This window comes from Podarcis melisellensis, assembly GCF_964234715.1.
Source record: "Podarcis melisellensis genome assembly, chromosome: 17".
NCBI classification, from domain to species: Eukaryota; Metazoa; Chordata; class Lepidosauria; order Squamata; family Lacertidae; genus Podarcis; species Podarcis melisellensis.
The window spans coordinates 27,907,039-27,919,227 of NC_138534.1; the positions used below are offsets into that span (position 1 = coordinate 27,907,039).

Genomic DNA, 12,189 nt, shown 5'->3' on the forward strand with positions numbered 1-12,189 from the left:
ATACGGTAAATGGACCAAAGTACAAAGATTTGCAAAATCTTTAGGGGTACGTGTCCCCCTGCATCCCCCCAGGAAAAAAACCCTGCATATATAGAGGGATAATGTTTAAGGCAGCATTCCCTGGCTGAGGTTGATGGGAATTGTAGCCCAAAATATTTTACATTAAGAAACAAACAAAGCACCCTTTGGTCAGCTGCAAAAATTATAATATCTCAAAATACACAAAATCCTGTCACCCCTTCGTTCAGTAAGTATATCTGGGAGAGAAACATGCTGCAATTCAGCAAAAGACAATCACACATATAGGAAGCCTTCAACTCATCTGCATTGCACAGCAATTCAAGCTCAACGGAACTGACTTCTCTCCTTTTTTGGATGTGAGTAAACCGGAATCAGCAGCCACATCTGAGGCCACTGGTTGTCCATACATGTGAAAACTTGCACCCATGCTTACAGCTGGATTGGGTCCTGGGAAGCTGCTGAAATGTTTGAATGCACATCAATCTGTTTATTCCTTATCTGGAAGCAGATCAAAGAGAAGAGCTATGAAGATACTATTTCCTCATTGATCGAAATGAATCACTGTATGAATGTTGGCATAAGAAAATCCAGTGCATTTCCCCCCACTTTTTTATATTAGCTTTGTAATTATAAGTTGTTCGGGGCATTATTTTCTTCAGTCAATATCAAATTTAAATTGGGGGGGAAAACAGTTAAGTGATTCAGAACATACCTTTGCTCTTTCTGCGCTTAAAACACATGCACGGACACACACACCCATCCAGATTACAGCCGGACGGGATCGCCTAGCAACAGAAATATAAACAAGGATTCCCTCTGTGGGAGTTCTGCTGGCATGCATCATAGAGTTTAGGTAACTGTTTGCAGGTTGTGGTTGGCAGTTGCCATGGAGACTAATAGGCGAGTAAGGGAAATCCTTGCGAGTGACGTCGCCAACATCTGTTTACTGCTCCGTGCCTTGCACGCAAGCCTTGCGCACTCTCTCTGTGTGGGAAGGGAGGGGAAGGAAGCAGCACAGGTGAGTATTCAACAGGAGCATTGCAAAGGGGACATTCCACTCCCCATGACACAGTAGCTACTGTAGTATTTCTTCATTGCAGTTTCATTCTCCTAAACTCCCCGTTTTCACTCCTGCTAAGAAACAGGGTGACGCAAGTGTTTCTTTACAAACTGAAAGAGGGGGCTGTGCATTATCAAAAGTTTCTGCTGGGTATTCTAATGCATTTAAAATGGCAGCGTTTGGGCTTCTCTGAATTCGGATTTCCCCTGGAGTCACAGAATCATACAGGTTTTTTATTTTAGTCATAGATTCCACCACGTGCTCTCAATGCCATCATCAGCATGCCTAAATGGAAAAGCTGAGATTTATCGCCATTCAATCCCAGTGATCCACATGCGCACAAACGTATTTGAATCCCTAATCCACCCCATCTCAAAGGCTCAAGACAATATAGATAACTATAATTTAGGAACATTACAGTCTCAATGGACTGAACAAGCACCTTGTACCACTCCAACTAATTTCAGCAGGACTCGTGCAGGAGAATTTATTACTGCATTGGCTTAAACACTGCTCAGCCTATGAGTTCCAGATGGGATTTTTAAGGCACATTTTGGGATTGATGGAATAGTTTCTTTGGAGACCATGTCAATTCTGCAAGCCTTCTTTTATTAATCTGTTCCACCTCATTTCCCTATTAATCTGTGAATGGGAAAAATCTGCATTAAAATACGCATTTAATTGTGTACCTTATCACAAGATATGCAATGAAGTAAATATTTTATCTTAATGTATCCATTCTGAACACATTTTATCCTAAAATATACACTTTAAACACATCTTTCTGTTTTGAGCCATGATGTGTATTGCAAAATTCAGAGAAGTGTGAAACCCAAAGGTTAATTATGTTCCACCCCATACATTAGTCTGGGAAGTGTGTGGATCTGGTCAGTTTTCATCACAATTCAGAGCAATCAAATTCCTTAAGAATCCCTACATATGACTGATTACTCAATTTCATTCCAAGTGTCCAATTAAAATTATTTCATAGAATTGTAGAGCTGGAAGCTACCCTGAGGATCATCTAGTCCAATGTGATTTATTTAATTGCTTTATATTAAAAAGGGATGAATGGGGTGTTAGGGGAGGGAGTGTACCTCTGGTGGGGGACAGGCTGTGCTCCTTCTGGGGTAGTTTGTCCACCTCTGGTCCCCACTCTTCACTCAGGACTCACCTGTGACTCCTAGAAACTGCCATCATGCAACAGTGGCCACAGTCCAGAACGGCTTCGAGTGGCCTGCTAAACCAGGTGAGGTTTGCCAACGGGTCTTAAACCCTTGATGAGCTAGGGACTTCCCTTCCATGCAAAGACAGGCTGTGGTAGATTGAGTGGGTGAGAACAATAGCGGGTCCAAAGGCCAAGAAGGAGGTTTCTGTGTGTGCTGTAGAGGGAAGTGAGGAGGAGGAGGAGTTTGGATTTGATATCCCGCTTTATCACTATCCGAAGGAGTCTCAAAGCGGTTAACATTCTCCTTTCCCTTCTTCCCCCACAACAAACACTCTGTGAGGTGAGTGGGGCTGAGAGACTTCAGAGAAGTGTGACTGGCCCAAGGTCACCCAGCAGCTGCATGTGGAAGAGCGGGGAATCGAATCCAGTTCACCAGATTTCGAGTCCACCGCTCTTAACCACTACACCACACTGGCTCTCCAAGGGGCAGATGGGGCTTGTCAACCTGGGAAGGTAGCTCATCACTGAGAAGGAAAATATTGGTGCTAAACTTCTGCTGTCTTGTGGGCTATCTTTGGGAGAAGAAAAAGCCTAAGGGGTAAATAAGGAGTGGGGTCCCTAAGACAATTGGATAGCACCTTGCACGCATCCTTCTAGAAACTCCTGCAGCCAAGCTGGTGTCAAACATATTGCTCTGCTTTCTTTGGACCACATTAGTGAGGCTGGGGGGGGGCGGTTCTTGTTGTCTGGGCAGCCCAGGACCTCCATACACGCTGCCCAGACTTGTGCCCCAGGGAGGTCGATTTGGTGCTGCTAACACAGCCGTATGACTTCATCCCCAGAGGCACACTCCATTGTCTCTTGAGACAAATGGATGCCAACAAAAATAATTCTAAGAGACTTTTAGCCCAGGACAGGGCATGTGGTAGTCCCCTGCAATTTTATCCTCGCAACAATCCTTTGTGGCTGGATAAAAGATCACAACTAGTCTAAGGACAGGGACGCGGGTGGCGCTGTGTGTTAAACCGCAGAGCCTAGGACCTGCTGATCGAAAGGTCGGCGGTTCGAATCCCCTCGGCGGGGTGAGTTCTGGTCGTTTGGTCCCAGCTCCTGCCTACCTAGCAGTTCGAAAGCACCCCTAAGTGCAAGTAGATAAATAGGGACCGCTTTCTAGTGGGAAGGTAAACGGCGTTTCCGTGTGCGGCGCTGGTGCTGGCTCGCCAGATGCAGCTTAGTCACGCTGGCCAAGTGACCCGGAAATGTCTTTGGACAGTGCCGGCTCCCGGCCTCTTGAGCAAGATGAGCGCGCAACCCTAGAGTCGGACACGACTGGCCCTGACGGGCAAGGATAACTTTACCTTTTTAGTCTAAGGACACCCTGTGAGCTTCGTGGCTAAACAGGAATTTGAACTCGAGTCTTCTGCATTGTAGTCCAAAACCCTAACCTTTGCACCATACCAGTGAAGATGTGTTTTCTATTTTGAAATACTGCCATTTCAAAGCAGCCATTCCAGCCAATGCAGCCAACTTCATCCTTGGCCATTTCAACCAGGTTTATTTTATTCTGTGTGGTCTGACTGTTGTCAAAGGGAGTACCTTATGTTGGGTGGTTATGTTGAAAATGGTCTATTGGGTAGAGTTATTTCCAGATGCCTGTTCAACCTCCATCACGGCACAAATTCTTGCTTTGAATGCTTTTTGCCTTTGTTCTCTGCAGCAGAAGGTTTTTAATTAACATGCCACATTATGCACAAATAGATATGTAAATTCCTTTGCAATTTAAGTTATTTACATATTTGCTGATGCATAATTGCTGCTATCCCAACAGGTGTCTCATTACTTTTTCCCCTGAAGTGTTTTTCGCTGAGTTTATGTAAGGTGTTCTTTTGCTAGAGGCAATCTATAGGCAAATATTTTTTTTTTCTTAGTGTGAATTTTAAAAACCAGCCATCATTCACTACAATTCACATGGAAAAAGTGATATATTTTGTTACCTGTAAAGTTTATCTGTGCTCCTCACTTCTTATCCGAGCTTCTTTGTCAACATGGGGGAGAACCATCTAAATGTAACTGCTCATTTTAACCATCCATCCCCCTAATCTTTGTTTTAAACATGTTCTTGCTTCACTTCCTGCATATCTGAAGGACTAATTCATACAATCCATGATACAAAGAGTAAAAATATCCAGAGGGTGCTGAACTTTCCCTCCCTGACACCTGAGTGAGAGAAATGAGACTGGATGACAAGATTATACTGAACAGTGAACTCAAGCTAGCAAAATAGGCTGCAGTCCAAACCCCGCTTTCCTGGGAGTAAACTCCATTGAGTTCAATGGGACTTACTTTTGAGAAGATGGGTTTAGTTTTGATGCAAAAAGAGAACAACTACTAGGGCTACCCTTCTGGAAATTAATATTGACAAACAACACACAGAGGAAGGCAATTGGTTTGTAAATATCTGTTGATGGCTGAGTTATGTTTGTCTAGTGTGTTCTACGGTATATGTAAAAATGGAACATATTTCCACATCAAGTGGACAACAAAACAAAAGAGTTGTGCAAAATAAATCAATTGCAGCAGAACAGAAAATACCAGGTGAATGTCGGAAGAAATTGAAGAACATTAGTGCATTCCTAGTCAATAGCAACAATGAAATTGTGGAAGGTGCTGTGAATGAAGAATGGCATAACTCTATTGATGACCCGATAAGATTCAAAATACAGTATGCTAAAATAATGTACAGTGGTATCTCGGGTTACAGACGCTTCAGGTTACAGACTCTGCTAACCCGGAAATAGTACCTCGGATTAAGAACTTTGCTTCAGGATGAGAACAGAAATCGTGCAGTGGCGGCGCAGCAGCAGCAGGAGGCCCCATTAGCTAAAGTGGTGCTTCAGGTTAAGAACAGTTTCAGGTTAAGAATGGACCTCCAGAATGAATTAAGTTTTTAACCCGAGGTACCACTGTATGAATGTCTTTTGAACCATTCATAGAGTACAGGCACAATATTTCTCTGGCCCTTTCCAATAGAATGCTTGAACTTATACAGCATTTTTCATGAAAACTTGGAAGAGTTTTCTCTCTTTTGTTTTTATGCTTCAAGGAACAAATAGCCTGGGTACCTAGGAAAGGGTTCTAAACATAAAATAGAAAAGTATTCTAAACATAAAATAGAAAAATCTGTCTCATATCTTCTAGAATCTAGAGGTTGTTCTAATTCCCTAGCTATGCAGCACTGTAAGCCAGACGTTGCCTTTAAGACAGTAAAATTTGCCTACCTTGAAGGAAAAGCATTTCACACAACATAGGACTCTGTGCTTTGCAATTACAATGCCACATTTTGAAATTAAAATTGGCATCCTTCCTTGGTAAAAACCACGCATCTTCGGAGAAACCAATCCAGCTTATCTTTCCCTGATTACAGGAACTCTCGGTTTCAGATTGCAACCAAGTTATCTCCTTGATTAAATTCTGATTTTCCAATTTAAATGGATGACATCAATGCTAAATGACTCAATCAACTGTATAGGTATCGATGAAGGCTGCTCCTTTATCTGTATAAGCAGAAATATTTTAAGACCCGTATTTTAATTCTCCATCCAGCTACCATCACCAAAAACCCCAATTTGTACAAGAAACAACAGCAAAAAAAAGTGCAGTTGCAATGGTTTTAAAAACAGAAATGGTTCCAAGTTATTAGATTAATCATGATCCATTAATCATGGTGCAATGTTTCTCAATCTGCTTTCTGAGCTCATCAGTGTTTCAAATATAATTTGAATCTTACCGACTTAGATGAAACTACCTGGTACCAGTCAGGAGCCAGCTCTTGATCAATCTGAGAGGTAAATGGAGTTCAGCAGTGGCAATGAGGGCACCATTGCATGCCCCTGCATGAAGATAAATGCCTCACTGAAGCTACTCTGTGGTGTACACAGGGGGGAGCCATTTTGGAATGGTCCCCTGTCCATGTGTCTGATTACAATATTCTTACTCACTGACCTAGGCTATCCTCATTATGCACACCAAAGCCACAAATCCACATGGTTCAGAAGCAAAACAAAAGGGGAAGGGAGAGGAATGCAGTGTCAGAATTGCTGTCACCGTCCCTCATCCACCCACTTCCTATTGTTGAAGGCAGGTTGGCCAAGCAGTAGCTGACAAGATGTCTGGGTTAACACCTTGGAGACCTTGGTTAACACCTGGGTTAACAGACCTTGGAGGCAATTTCACTATGTCTGGAAGTTTTGGGCCATCATGAGATGCAAATGGGGAATTCACAAGGCAAGAGATCTCCCAGTCATACAGGATTTGAAGAACGTGACTTGGCCCAAGGCCTATACAAGGCCACATCATGTGACTATTTTCAAGTCAAGCAGCACAACCCTTTACCAGGGTTACCCAAGAAGTCTGCAGCTGGTTGCTCTGCATACCCTCCACCCTCTTCTAACCTAGGCACACCATGCCTCTGCCCCATCACACAGGCCCACTATCACCACAGCCACCCCGTGTGACCTCACCTCTCACCCCCCACCATCCGTGGCCCCCCCCAAGTGTTTTTGGGGGGAGGCTGCAGTGCAAAATTACATGAGATCACAATGCCCCAAGTGGCCTCTATTCTCTCATGAGAAAAAAACTGGGATGTCTCTAGTTGGGATTATAGACCATCCTGAGGCAAGGTGGCATGCCTGTTAATTGTGCATCATTCCACAACTTGTTCCAAAGTAACCCAGTGCAACTAATAAACTCTGTGGAATGCAAACGCAGCAGATTATATATATATATATATATATATATATATATATATATATATATGCCTAGAGTTTATTTGCTTATAATGGCTTCTAGGCTATAGCACCTCAACAAAGGGTGCATTAGGTGATCTCATCCACTCATATGCCGCTATAGTTAATTTGTTTGTTCTGCTAGATGTTTTCTTTATTAAAGAAGAAGAAAAAACAATCATGAGTGTCCTTGTTGCTTCCTGGTTAAATTGAGTTGAATCCCTGACTCAGCTAAGGTGGCCTCGTCCTCAGGGCTGGGCTAGGTGACTTCTCTTCTGTCTGAGTTGAGACTGTGGTTTTAGAATTGTTTTAAAATGGGTGGAGGTGCAGGTAAAAGTGCATGTTTATTTGTTTGTTTGCTTGCTTAGGAGCTAAAAAATGAAGAAAGGTTACATCCTACCTTTGGGGAGTTTAATTTTACCAAAAGGTATGGCAATTTTGATTGCTCGCCTTAAGGCCTCCCATGTCTGGGCTTCACAAATTCATACAGAGAACAGTTCTGCTCGAACTCTAAAGTGATTTCCTACTTCCTCCTGTCTATGGATGAAGAGAGAAGATGACAGGGTCTTTCACAGTCAGCTCTGTACTGAGTACTGCCGTCAGTTTATGGTTTGCCCCACAGCAAACCAGGCTCAATGTGGCTCACAATCACAAGAACCTGAGAAAAAAACTACAGTGGTACCTTGGGTTACATACGCTTCAGGTTACATACGCTTCAGGTTACAGACTCCGCTAACCCAGAAATAGTGCTTCAGGTTAAGAACTTTGCTTCAGGATGAGAACAGAAATTGTGCTCCGGCAGCACGGCAGCTATTAGCTAAAGTGGTGCTTCAGGTTAAGAACAGTTTCAGGTTAAGTACAGACCTCCGGAACGAATTAAGTACTTAACCTGAGGTACCACTGTAAACATAATAAAAATGCAGCATTTCAAGATTATTCATTATGACGTTGTTACAAGAAACACAAGCAAAACTTAAAATAGTTGTAGAAACAACAATCCAGAAGGCCAATGGAAATATCTCATATTAGTTAATTCAGAATAAAACACTCCACTAATAATTCAGACTAAGATCCAACAGTAAAAATACAAATGAAGTATGCATTGGCCAAAATTAAATTCATATTAAGGCCTAACAATAAAAATACAAAAAGAAGTATATGTTGCCCAAAATGAAATGTTGCCACCAGGAGCAACCCCTAAGCAAGATAGCCACCTTGCCAGTCTGTGTGTCATGAGCCAGAAAATCAGGGAACTGGGTCTAATAAGCCACTTGGTCTCTCACAGGAACACTGTGCTCATTATAAAGACTCTCGGCGGCTGGACAAAATCATTTCACGAGCCAGGTGCTGCCCTCGAGTCACCACCACATCATTTCTCAATTACACAATCACTTTTTAATTATATAAAACTCTATAACTGGACCCGGCTCAAATATTCTTTAAAATAATGACACTGCTGCCCTTTAAAAAAACCCCAACCAAAACACATTATCCAGCAAGCTTAAGAGCCAGTTGGTGCTCTCAAAAGTCCTGGAAAATTATATTTCAGGTGGAACATGTGCCCATGAACATATTTGCTATCATTATGCTGCATAATGTCACTTATGGATGTATATTCATATTGAAAGATACATATACCTCTCTCGTGCCTACAATTCTTTTACCCCATTGATGGAGGTCAAAAATGTTGTTGGAATTTTTTTGGGGGAGGGGTGTATACCACCAGAAGCATATGCCCTCAAAAAGTTATATTCAGGCTGAAAGGTTTTCTATGTCCCATTAAACCAAAAGGATGCTGGATGGCGAATATGAGCACAAGCCAAATGACTTGCTTAAAAATCATGTGTGAAGGAGCTCTGTGAAGGCAATTAAGTGCCACTGAAATGAACCAACTTCTGAACTTTCAAATTCGCACTGATTTTATTCATGGTTGATCTTCAGGGCTGGAGGACCTAGGCTAGCGAGTGACTGTGAAATCTGAGCACTCAGTTGTGATAGGATATGTGACTTCTGCTTCTACAGGTGTTTTTACTGAGATGACACTTCTGACAGATACACAGGTGATTAATAGCTCAGACAGGTGCACGATTAGTTGAATACACAGGGCAGGTGTCTAATTGAAGACAGTAAGGGGAAAAAATAAAAGGTAATGTGTACATTCAAGGAGAATTAGCTTGTCAAGGGAAATGAGGAGCTATTAAATATGGTAGTGCTCATGAAACTGGGTTGTAAATTGCGTTCATAATTGGCCACGTTATGCAACCGAGTTTCATCAAAGGGATGAAACCCAAAAGGTGCTTGTGTGTCAATTCACTCTTTCCCCCTAGTCATCAACTTGTTGACTGCATTTTAATTATCTCTGAAGTACAGAAGGGAAAAGGCTGGTTTTCGAAGCTGCCCGCAACCATCCAGCCCACACCTGTTGTAAAACGCACCTGCGCCGTGCAGAAAGTCGTGCCGGGTCAGGATTTTCAAAAGCTGGGTGCTTGAATGCTTCAGGAAGAGGCAGGAGGGGAGGGATCAAGAGGTGGAGACAGAGCAGGAGAAGAAATTGAAGCGGACTGCATTTTGTGCAGGACTATGAACCTGCCTAAAGTACGTAAAAGAAGGAACCTGAAAGAGAGAAATTGGGAGATCTAAACCTGGGTGGGCAGTTGGACTGATGCAGCATCCCACATTCACAGCAAGGATTCCAGGGCTTCAGCCAAGGACTGAGGCCAGCCATTTTGCCTACCATGGGGTGCACAAACCCTCAGAGTAGGGTTGCCACCCATCCCTAAAATAACGTGATTATCTTTTTTCTTTTTTGGAGAAAAGTGTCCCCTGTCCTGTTTGGACTTCAAATAGGATGCCTTTTTTTCATGTATTTAAGCTCATTCACCTCCTCAAAACCGTGTGGGTAGAAGGTGGAGCCATGTGGTGGAGAGCAGAGGGTGACAGCAAGAGTTATTGTGGGATGCAGGCAGAGGGTGAGGTGGGGTCGAGAGGAGGAATAGAGAGAGAGAGAGAGAGAGAGAGAGAGAGAGAGAGAGAGAGAGAGAGAGAGCACTTTTGCACGGGCATAGGGTCATAGCTGTCAACCTTCCCTTTTATTGTGGGAAATTCCCTTATTCCAGTGCCGTTTCCCACTGCTTCCCGCTGCTATCCTGGATTGTTAGATATCCCATAGACTGTCCACGGGACACGTGAGGCTGCTGATCCCTTATTTTCAAATCTGAAAGTTGACAGCTATGCAGAGGGTGGGTTGCAGAAAGTGATATAGGGGGGTTGCATGGGCCTGCTACAGTGGCATCTTATGTTTTCAGTAGGTGGGGGTGGGGGTGAGTGAATGAGAGGGTTTACAGAGGCTTGGTCCACTGTGGAAGAGAGTTTTTGCAGGGGAAGAGGTGGGTAGGTCAGATATGTTCTGGCTTCTTTTCATCCAATGGAGAGCGGGGGGCGGGGGGCAGAGATAATTTTTGCTTGGGCAGTGATGAAGGGGGGTGGACAGAGAGTGAGAGGGAGTTTGCAGCAGCACAGTGTGTTGGTTGTTTATTTTCATTGAATGAACCACTGTAGCCCTTGTGTGCCATTGTAATGGATTGGTTTGAAGTCATTTCTGCACCCTGTACAGTAATTTACTCACCCAACTCCCTCCTGACCTGTCCTTTATTTTGCCTGACCAAAGGTGGCAACCTTACCCCAGAGTCCTCCTCCTTTCTGTCTTCAGAGACAGACAGGAATCCGGACATTGCAGAGTCTGCCTATGTGATTGAAGAGCCAGCATGAAATCCTTGGATTAAACAGGTCTTGATAGAAATATTGGTCAACAACTGCATTCTCTTTCTGCTCTAGCTGAAACTCTCAGCTCCAGCTACTGACTCAAAGATTCTGAGCAGAAGATTACAGCCTTCAGTCTAAATTTGGGTTCAGATGCCAAAAATCACTGGGCTGGAGCTCATACCTTAAAGAATTGGGAGGATGGCCTCAAATGTCCTCTGAACCTCTAATGGAAGGCTTGTCAAATTGAGAAACCCATCTACCAGATGGATCAAATAAGTATTAAACTTTTCTGTGCACCGTCATTTAAAAAACTAATGATGTTTGTATCTGAGATTGCCTTTCTACAATGTGAACATTCGCTTTGGCTGATAAATGCTGCAAATAGGCAGCATGTCTGGATGCACCTAGAGAGCGGAGTTTGGATGGCCATCTGTTATGCATGATTTAGTTGAGATTGCTGCATCACAGGTGGACCCTCAAGGACCCTTCCAACTCTACAGTTCTACGATTCTATGAGAGAGCAGCAGTGAAGGGATGTCCAAGTTGGATGCAGTTATGGCAGCAATGTATATGATGCCCAATAATGACACCAGTTTGCATTTTTAAAAAGGGGAGCATGATACACAATTCTGAACAATAAATTGAATTCTATGTATTTTTATGTGCTTTGTGCAACTTCCTTTTATCCATTCTTTTCTGTCAGTGTCTCCTGAATATGCAATGCCAGCATCCTAGAAAATAGAAATATCTGCAGAGAAATAGCACTCAAAATATAATAGCCCAATCCCATACCTCTCTATTCTGCACCATTCTTGGTAACTTGCAGATCTGATCTATAGTAACTGCATATGGCCAATCCTGATGTTCTGACTTCAGTTCTGGAGAAAGTTCACCTGAATCATTTCCTGTAAGTTTGCTGGAAAAGTCAACAGGATTAAGATCTTAGCTCACCTTTGTCCTTCCTCCAATACAACTTCAACCTCAGCCAACCAGTTTGATAAGTCCTTATCATTCTGTTATTCATAAACCACATAACCAGAGGATATCCATCACTGAAATACTGCCATTTAGATAGAAATTCAAACTGCCTCCAAGTTTCTAGATCAGAGTGGCTAACCTGTGGTACTCCAGATGTTGCTGGCTCGACCCCCATCAGTTCCAATCAGCATGGCTAATGGTCCAGAGTGATGGGAGCTGTACCATTTCAATATTTACCATTCTAAATATTGAAATACACCTTTTGATTATAAAAAAGTGTTAGATCACCACACCAGCACATAAATGGGACATTTCTGACAAGCATATGCTGACAAGCATATACCTCTAAGGAACTTGGATCCTTCGTAAAAGTTGGAGACCCATTTCCATTACTTTGCTTTGAGACCATTCCCACC

At 43.0% G+C, this 12,189-nt stretch overlaps 1 long non-coding RNA gene across 1 annotated transcript; it reads left to right on the forward strand.

The window, feature by feature from the left end:
- The first annotated feature begins 938 nt into the window (after positions 1 to 938).
- On the forward strand, positions 939 to 10,878 carry LOC309360447. Its single transcript, XR_014164158.1, has 3 exons — positions 939 to 1,039; positions 2,249 to 2,330; positions 10,743 to 10,878. It is a non-coding gene; the product is annotated as an uncharacterized lncRNA (long non-coding RNA).
- The last annotated feature ends 1,311 nt before the right edge of the window (positions 10,879 to 12,189 follow it).